General features: G+C 40.3%; 1 pseudogene; it reads left to right on the top strand.

The window, feature by feature from the left end:
- Positions 1-1,118: 1,118 nt before the first annotated feature.
- Positions 1,119-1,583, top strand: LOC107130534 (large ribosomal subunit protein eL32-like; annotated as a pseudogene).
- The last annotated feature ends 7,037 nt before the right edge of the window (positions 1,584-8,620 follow it).

Here is an 8,620-nt window from a genome sequence, read left to right on the forward strand (position 1 = left end):
GCCTGATGATGTGGCTGGTCATTGCCTGCTTTGGCTGTGATTTGATTAAGGCAATAGGTGCAATCATTCTACACCTGGTACCTGTGGTGGAAGTGAGCTTGCAAGTAAATCCTCTTCCAGTTGAGCTTTGAGATGAATGCAGCCCCAGATGTGATGTGCAGCAAATCTTGCTGCATTAAGATTGTTCATCATGTCTCTTCCAAGAACTGCAAAGCTACTTTGGAAAAAGCAGCCCATCTGGCCATCAAGGTAAACAATCCCAATGTCAGACTGTGCAGCAAAGAAAATGAATAGACAGCTCATGTGCATGTCTTTTTAAGCTTCTAAATCTAGGGGTAATTTATTACACAGTAAAAGTTAACTAAAATACTTCCTATCTCAGCTTCTGGCCCTGCAAGATGGATGGTCACCAAAAGATAGAGAAGACCTAGATGTCTGCGTCACTATTTAGAGAAAAGACATCAGGCCAGGAACACCTATTTTGGACTTATAGGTGACTGAGAATTAACTTTTTTTTTTGAGACATAGTTTCACTCTTGTTGCCCAGGCTGGAGTGGAATGGCCCAATCTCGGCTCACTGCAACCTCCGCCTCCCAGGTTCAAGCAATTCTCCCACCTCAGCCTCCCAAGTAGCTGGGATTACAGGCATGCACCACCACGCCTGACTAATTTTGTATTTTTAGTAGAGGTGGGTTTTCTCCATGTTGGTCAGGCTGGTCTTGAACTTCCAACCTCAGGTGATCCGCCTGCCTCGGACTCCCAAAATGCTGGGATTACAGGTGTGAGTCACTGTGCCTGACCGATAATTAACTTTTAATTGTTTAAGCCACTGACATTTTGGGGTGGATAAATTGAACAGCTAGAATCACTTGCCTTAATAATACAATCTACTTTCCCTTAGTTATTATTTCCTCTTTTCCTCCAAAGGGATACATTTTAATGTTTTCAATTTTTTTATTCTTTACTGTTTTGAAAGTCTGACATTCCACTTCTCTTTTTCTTAGTGCTTGTGTTTAACTTTTTAACATACAAATGTGATGGGTCATTGAATAAGCAGGATTTATAAACTGTCATCAGAAATCAAGTTTATATTTGTCTTTTCTGCCTGTTCAACATTGATGAGCTCTCTTCTATGGTGCTGCCAACCGAGGTGCAAGCCATCTCCTACTTGGCATCAGACCAAAGGCAGATCCCTCCTAAAGCCCAAGATGGTTAAAAAGAGGACCAAGAAGTTCATCTGGCACTAGTCAGACGGACAGGTCCAAGTCAAGTGTAACTGGTGGAAACCCAGAGGTATTGATGACAAGGTGCAGAGAAGATTTAAGGGTCAGATGTTGATGCCCAACTGTGGTTATGGGGACAACAAGAAAACAAAACACATGCTGCCCAGCGGCTTCTGGAAGTTCCTGGTCCACACTGTCAAGGAGCCGCAAGGGCTGCTGATGTGCAGTGAATCTTGCTGCACTGAGATTGTTCACGATGTCTCTTCCAAGAACTGCAAAGCTATCTTGGAAGGAGCAGCCCATCTAGCCATCAGGGTAAACAATCCCAACGCCAGACTGTGCAGCAAAGAAAATGAATAGACAGCTCATGTGCATGTCTTTTTATGCTTTTAAATCAAACCATAAAAACTGCTGATAGAGTTTGGGTGTGTGTTCCTGCCCAAATCTCATATTGTAATCCTCAATTTTGTAATCCTCAATTTTGGAGGCATGGTCTGGAGGCAGGTGATAGGATCATGGGGGGCAGTTTTCTCATGAATGGTTTAGCACCATACTCCTTGGTACCATCCTAGTGATAGTGATATAGAACATAGAAAGAAATTATTTAGGCAGATAGTGAGGGCAAAACAGTCCGTGGCAAAACTTCCCTTTTAACAAAAAGCAGCCCTAGAAATCATTTTTTGTTTCTAACAAAGAGCAGCCTGAAAGATCAAGCTGCAAACGTAGATAAGGAAGCTGGAAGCTTGCACAGGGGAATGATGGCAGCTGTGCCAATAGAAAGGGGCTACCTGGGGGCCAGGCATGTCCACCATGGAAGTTCTATCTTTCTTTGTTAGCATGTGCAGAGTAAGAAACAACTCGGCAACATGGAGAAGCTCAGAGAACCTACCTGCATAATAAAAGATTGGGGCAGGGACTGACCGAGATTTGTACCCTATACAGATGGCACACAAGGTCCTAACCAGTTTCTCATGCACTATGTAGATCAGACAACACCCCTACAACTAGCTCATCTATATACCCCTGCTGCATTTCACTGTACATTGGCAACCCATTTTTCTGGGACCCCTCTCTGTAGGCAGAGAGCTGTTCTCTTTCCTTCACCTATTAAACTTCCACTTAGCCTCGCTCTTCTTGTGTCTGTGTCCTTGATCTGTGTGGCCATGAGATCACTAACCTTGGGTGTCACCCCAGACAATGAGGCTACATCAGTAGTGAGTGAGTTCTTGTGAGAGCTGGTCATGTAAAAGTGTGTGGCATCTCTCACCTTGCTGTCTTGCTCCTGCTTTTGCCATGTGATGTGCTTGCTCCCCTTTTGCCTTTGGCTATGATTGGAAGCTTCCTCAGGCCTCTCCAGAAGCAGATGCCACTATACTTCCTGTACAACCTGCGGTATTGTGAGCCAATTACCTCTTTTCTTATAAATTACCCAGTCCCAGGTATTTTCTTTGTATCAATGTGAGAACAGCCTACTACAACTGCCCACCCCCAACAAAAAATGAAATAAGCAAAGTTCACCCTTAGTGCTAGATAAGAGTGCAAGCAATTCATAACATGTCTGATAACTGTTAGGTAATATGATGTCTTATAACTACTTTAAGGTAAAACAGAACAAAAATAGGACAGGGCCTGGCATGTGTACCTTTACCAAGTTCCCCAGATGACTCTAACTCACCCAGAGTTTGGGAACTACATAAACCATAGTCTTGATTTAGAAGTTAGAATGTTCAATTCAATATGTTAATTTCCATTTTCATCATCATTTAAAGGGAAAGTTCCTCCAGTATTTTCTGAGATGAGCTGCCCTCTGCTGGAAAAGGAGTGTGGTACTTGCCCTCCCTTCGGGAGCATCCCTCCTACTCCTTGTTAACAAGTCTCTGACCCAACCAAGATCGAAGTAAAATGGGAGGAGGAGGGCAGGGAAGTGCCGGGTAGAGAAGGGTGGAGTCCCTGGTGAGACCTCCACCCTTGGGCCTGTGCCATGGACCTAACAGAGAACAGGCACTCCTCTTTATGTGCCCAAATGTTGCATTTTCCAAGACCACTATGGTCTGCTACACTTTCTCTCCTGTGCCCATATAAGCCCAAGACTTTAGTGGGCACACACGCAAGTGGGGTTAGACATTGAGAGGAGCAGAGGAACACACAAGCAGACACCAGCTGACCAGCAATGGTGGAACAATGTGGAAGTCAAAAGGGGAGTTTGGCAGTGGGGAGTTGGAGGAGAGTCTGGCCACTGGGCAGCCCGATTCCTGGGGAAGACCCCTTCTCACTCCATCCCCCTTCCAGCTCCCCATCCATCTCACTGAGAGCTACTTCCACCACTCAATAAAAACCTTGCATTTATCCTCCAAGCCCACATGTGATCTAATTTTTCTGGTACACTGGACAAGAGCTCAAGATACAGAAAGTCCTTTGCCCTTGCAATAAGGCAGAGGGTCTAATTTAGCTATTAACACAAGTTGCCTATAGATGGCAAAACTGAAAGAACCCTCGGTAACACATGCCCACTTGGACTCTGTGAGTCATAAACACTCACCCTTAGACACTACCAGGGGGTCAGCACCTTGAAGTGCTCCCCATGACCTCTGCACCTGCTCATCTACATGCTTCCCCTAGGGATGGAGCAGCTGGGCACCGAAGAAGTGAGCCACACCCCTGTTGCATGCCCAGTGAAGGGGATAACAGAACTCTCCCATTTCAAAACCAGGAGGGAGAAAGACCGAAAAGGAGCAGAAAAGCTCTGTTTAAATGCCATCTTTAAAATGTTGACAAGCCTACATTGTTAATGCAATATTAAGCAGTACAGATATCTTCCACCTGAAGGATATAAGAATCTTAGAATGCTTTAGCTCTCATTATCCTATCTAATCACACATGTTACTGTTGTTTAGGATTTTCACTTATTCTTACTCTTTTAAGCAAATTCATTGTTGTTATTGTTATCATTATCATTTATGTACAGTCAAGGTTTACCTGTTGAGGTGTATTCATGTTTCCCAGTGGCTTCATTTAGTTTTACCATTTGCATGTTATTGCACTTCAGAGGTTTTTCTTGTGTCCTTCTCCATCATTAGCCCTTCCCTCTTTCCTATATATAATTACTCTCCTATATTCTCATTTGAGAGGTTACTTTGGCCTGGTTCTCCCACCCTGTTAATGGATACTGTCATTGGCTACAGAATTTTAGATTGCCATTAATTTCTCTCCATCTGTTGAAGAGATAGTAGGCATTGGAATTTGTACCTAATCTAGTATCCACTTTTCCATTTTCTCTTGCTGAGAGAATCCTAAAGCCAAGAGCCTGCAAAACATCTCTGTTTTTAGACTTCATTGCTGCTAGGAGTGGTCATTAATGTAATTCTTGCTGGTAAAATGTAAGCGAAACTCCACTGGTCATTGCTGGGAGAGGTTTTACTTTCATGACAAAAGAAGACAGATACTGTTGGGAAACTCCTTCACTAATTCTTTCCACTGTGGAGGTTATGAGACTTCTGTGGTTATAGCAGTCATCTTGTGACTTTGAAATTACAAGCATGAGGAACCAATATAATTTTAGAGATGAAACTCTGATATTATTGAGCCACTTAATGCCAGAAACCACTCATCTATTTTATTTTATTTATTATTATTATTATTTTTTTGAGACAGAGTCTCCCTCTATCGCCCAGGTTGCAGTGGTGCAGTGGTATGATCTCAGCTCACTACAACCTCTGCCTCCTGGGTTCAAGTGATTCTCTTGCCTCAACCTCACCAGTAGCTGGGACTACAGGTGTACACCACCACGCCTGGCTATTTTTGTACTTCTCGTAGAGATGTGGTTTCACCATATTGGTCGGGCTGGTCTTGAACTCCTGACCTCAAGTGATCACCCGCCTCGGCCTCCAAAAGTGCTGGGATTACAGGCATGAGCCGCCACACCCAGCTGATTTTACATTTACAAATCTTATATTCTGCACAGTTTTATATAGGATGCACCATGTACATTTCTGTCTTTGCACCTTTGTGCTGGCTCTTGTCTCTCTGCTACTCCCTACCTCCCATTCTTCTTGTCTTTTACTCTTGAAGTCTCACATCACAATTTACTCCTTCTGTGAATATCTCCTTGACTCCCTTAGGCAAAACAATTGACCCATTCATCTGTGTTTTAGGAACAATTTGTTCGTGTTTGTATTGACACTGACCACATGTTATTGTAACGCATATTTTGAGTCTGTCACTCTCATGAGATTGTTCTTCAAAAACAAGTGTCATTCTTTCTATAGGTTTTATCACAAAATTGGTGTTTAGTAAATATTTATTTCATGATTGAATCTATGGCTAATGGTTTGGCTGCCATGTCCAAATACAAAAACTATTAATTTTTTTCTTGTGGCTCTCTTTTTCTGTGTATGTTGTCTTTGACTAGTCACTCTTTCTGACAAATGAATGCAGAGCTCCTTTGGGTACAAATAATTCCTCCAAAAACCTCCTCAGAAATCACATGTGGAGCTCTTTAGTATGTTCTTAATGAGCTTTCTGTTTCTAGAATAGTATGTAGAATGTTATTGTTAAGTAACATTTTAGTATTCTTTCTTTCCTTTCCCCAAAATGCTATTGTTTCCCTAAAGTGTTGACAGTGGAAATATAAGCTTTGCTTCAACTGAAGAAATACTATTTTAACATCTGTTAGGCTAGAAGAATAATTTTCATCATTCATAGGAGACTTAAGGAATAAAACCAAGATAATGTTCAATAAGATTGTCTAGGAGCAAAGTAATTTTACCATTTCAAAATGATCTTACTGTTTTATTATTGTGGTTAACTAGACTGGAGAATATTTGTCTTCTCTTTTTTTATGGGTTTCAATGAGCTTTCTGACTAGGATTTACTTCAATGTTTGTTGGTTACCTTCTCCTCTGGGACATTGTTTATGGCTTAAAAAACTCCTTGTATTTATAAACAATTTAGCCAGATTCAGACGATCAGAGAACTTACTGTAAAGCCAGAGGCATCTTACTATAACAGATTCATAACTGAAGGATGGAGGTAGGATGGATGAAGACACAATTTAGTCAAACTAAAATAATTTCAAACTTGGCAAAGTAGAACTGTATTTAGAAAATGATACCTTGATACTGCTAGACTAGAGTAAATTAAACCTATCATGACTTTAGATTGGACATGGATAAAATATTTTAGTTCTTGCAAGAGAAATGTTTGAGAGATTGTTAAATTCTCCTTGAGTTGTCATTCTGACATAGTATATATTCAAACTACAAATCTTTGAACTATGTATGATATGTTTGGTTTACTAGTTACTCATATTTATTACTTTTTATTTTCTACTAGCAAAAGTATTTTCATTCTTCTGTATAAATATGTTCCTCAATATTGTATTTCTTTCTTGCTCTACTCTAATCCTTCTGTTTACTAGCTTTAATTAAAACAAACAAAAACAAATGAAAAACTTCAACTCTTTATGTTGTTTCCATTTAGACAGATTCTGCTTGAGACAGTAAAGCCCTATTGGAGATGAGCGAAAATACACATGAAGTCCTAGATCAAGCGCAGACAACTGGGGAGTGGGTTTGTGGGGACTTTTGGGTCCAGAGAACACATATCCTATCTAAAGTGGGTAGCTGCTACTCTTGCTCATTTTTAGTGGATTAATTTTTTTCTAAAAAGGTCACGCATCCAGATATTCCTGTTAAACCTTCATTTGAAAAACATGCTGCCACATCCAGACATTGAGCATCAGTGATTGCTAACACAACAAAAAGTGGGATGATTAACGTATCACTGTCCATAAAGCGGTCTTGTAATAAAATCGGAATATGAACACAATGTAACTTCTGAATCCAACTCCCAATTTACAGCAATCCAGAGAACACAGGAACTCGTTAAACTACACCACAGGGATGCAATCAGCACAGACCAGACTGTAGCGGACAGCAGGACCAACAACAGCTTCTTCAACAAATAATCGAAAGGAAAGAAAAGAGAGGTAGAAGAGAAACTTATAGGTCAAAAGAGGTTTAAGAGATACATTAACCAACTGCAATTGCACAGATTTGCAACTGCGTAGTGATCAGGACCCCAATCCCCATATTGTTTAATGGTCTCCTATATATGCAACTAATTTTCAATTCTTGCTTCTCATTCTCATAAAAAATTAGAATATGTTAATTATACTTTAGCGAAATAAAGATATACAGGCCACAATTTTCACTTGGAGAGTAAGAGAAGTAGAAATCAAACCTTAAAGAACAAGGTGATGTCACCACCTTCTTGCTCAGTGTTTCAATATTTAAACTCTATAAACATATTTCTCATGGTTAGACTGTTTGACTATTTCCTCAGATTTTCAATCTTGCAGTACAATGTTTCTGAGTAACAACAGATTTAAATTAGTAAATGGCTAACGGGTCACTTCTGCTCCAAACCGTATTTCTGAGCAAACCATCCCCAGGGCCTGACAATCAAAGAGCATGATATATTCAGAGTACTTATTGCGATTATACAACACCTTGCAAAAGGAGGCCATTTGGAGACCAATAATTCCTTTATCCAGTGTCCCTGGGGACAACTTAGATCATTCACTGTTAGAATCACTGACTGCTAATTCCCTAAATCCTACTTGAGGGAATTAAAGATTTCAGAGATATCATTGCTAGAGACCTTCTTGAGCCCCACTGCATGAAAAGTGGCCAGTACGGCAACTACATTTACATAGTGCTCAGTACAGACTGACTCCCGTCCCTCACCCTGTCCATTACTCAACGAAGTCTGTCTAATGGATAAGCAAAATGATCTAACACAGTGCCTCTCAGTCTGGTGATGGGGGGATAAAGGATGGGAGTAGAGGATGCATATTAAGCTTGCCTAGGGGAATTGTTTTAGTGTCTACAACTTTTCCCTGTAGGTAAATCAGAATTTGAAAACTGAAACCTGAAAAACCTCTCCAGATAGTTCTAATATCATCTTTCCAGTGATACCCATACTCCTGCCCTTCACGCCAACAAAATCCCTGTTTGAAAACCACAGCTCTAACAAAATGAATCTCAGAATCTTAAATGAGAGAACTTGACATGTTGCTTCTGGTATAATCCATCATCTACCTTAGGAGATCTGTCATTCTGTCAATTACTTATGCATATCAAATTTAAAAGTAAATCTTAACATCACAACAATTCTATTCTAATGGTCTCTGTTAAACAAGACTTCCATTTTATGACACACATGTTAGAATGATCTTTATGTTTAACATTGCTATGATTATTAGAACAATAAAATAAAATACTTGCAGTCAGTTCAAAGAATACTTTCCTATGAAACAGCATAGTTACAGTTCAGGTGTAAAATAACTCACATAGAAATATAGGAGAAGGGAAGAAAAGACTGCTTATCCATTACTA

The sequence above is a fragment of the Macaca fascicularis genome, chromosome 8 (genome assembly GCF_037993035.2).
Source record: "Macaca fascicularis isolate 582-1 chromosome 8, T2T-MFA8v1.1".
NCBI classification, from domain to species: domain Eukaryota; kingdom Metazoa; phylum Chordata; class Mammalia; order Primates; family Cercopithecidae; genus Macaca; species Macaca fascicularis.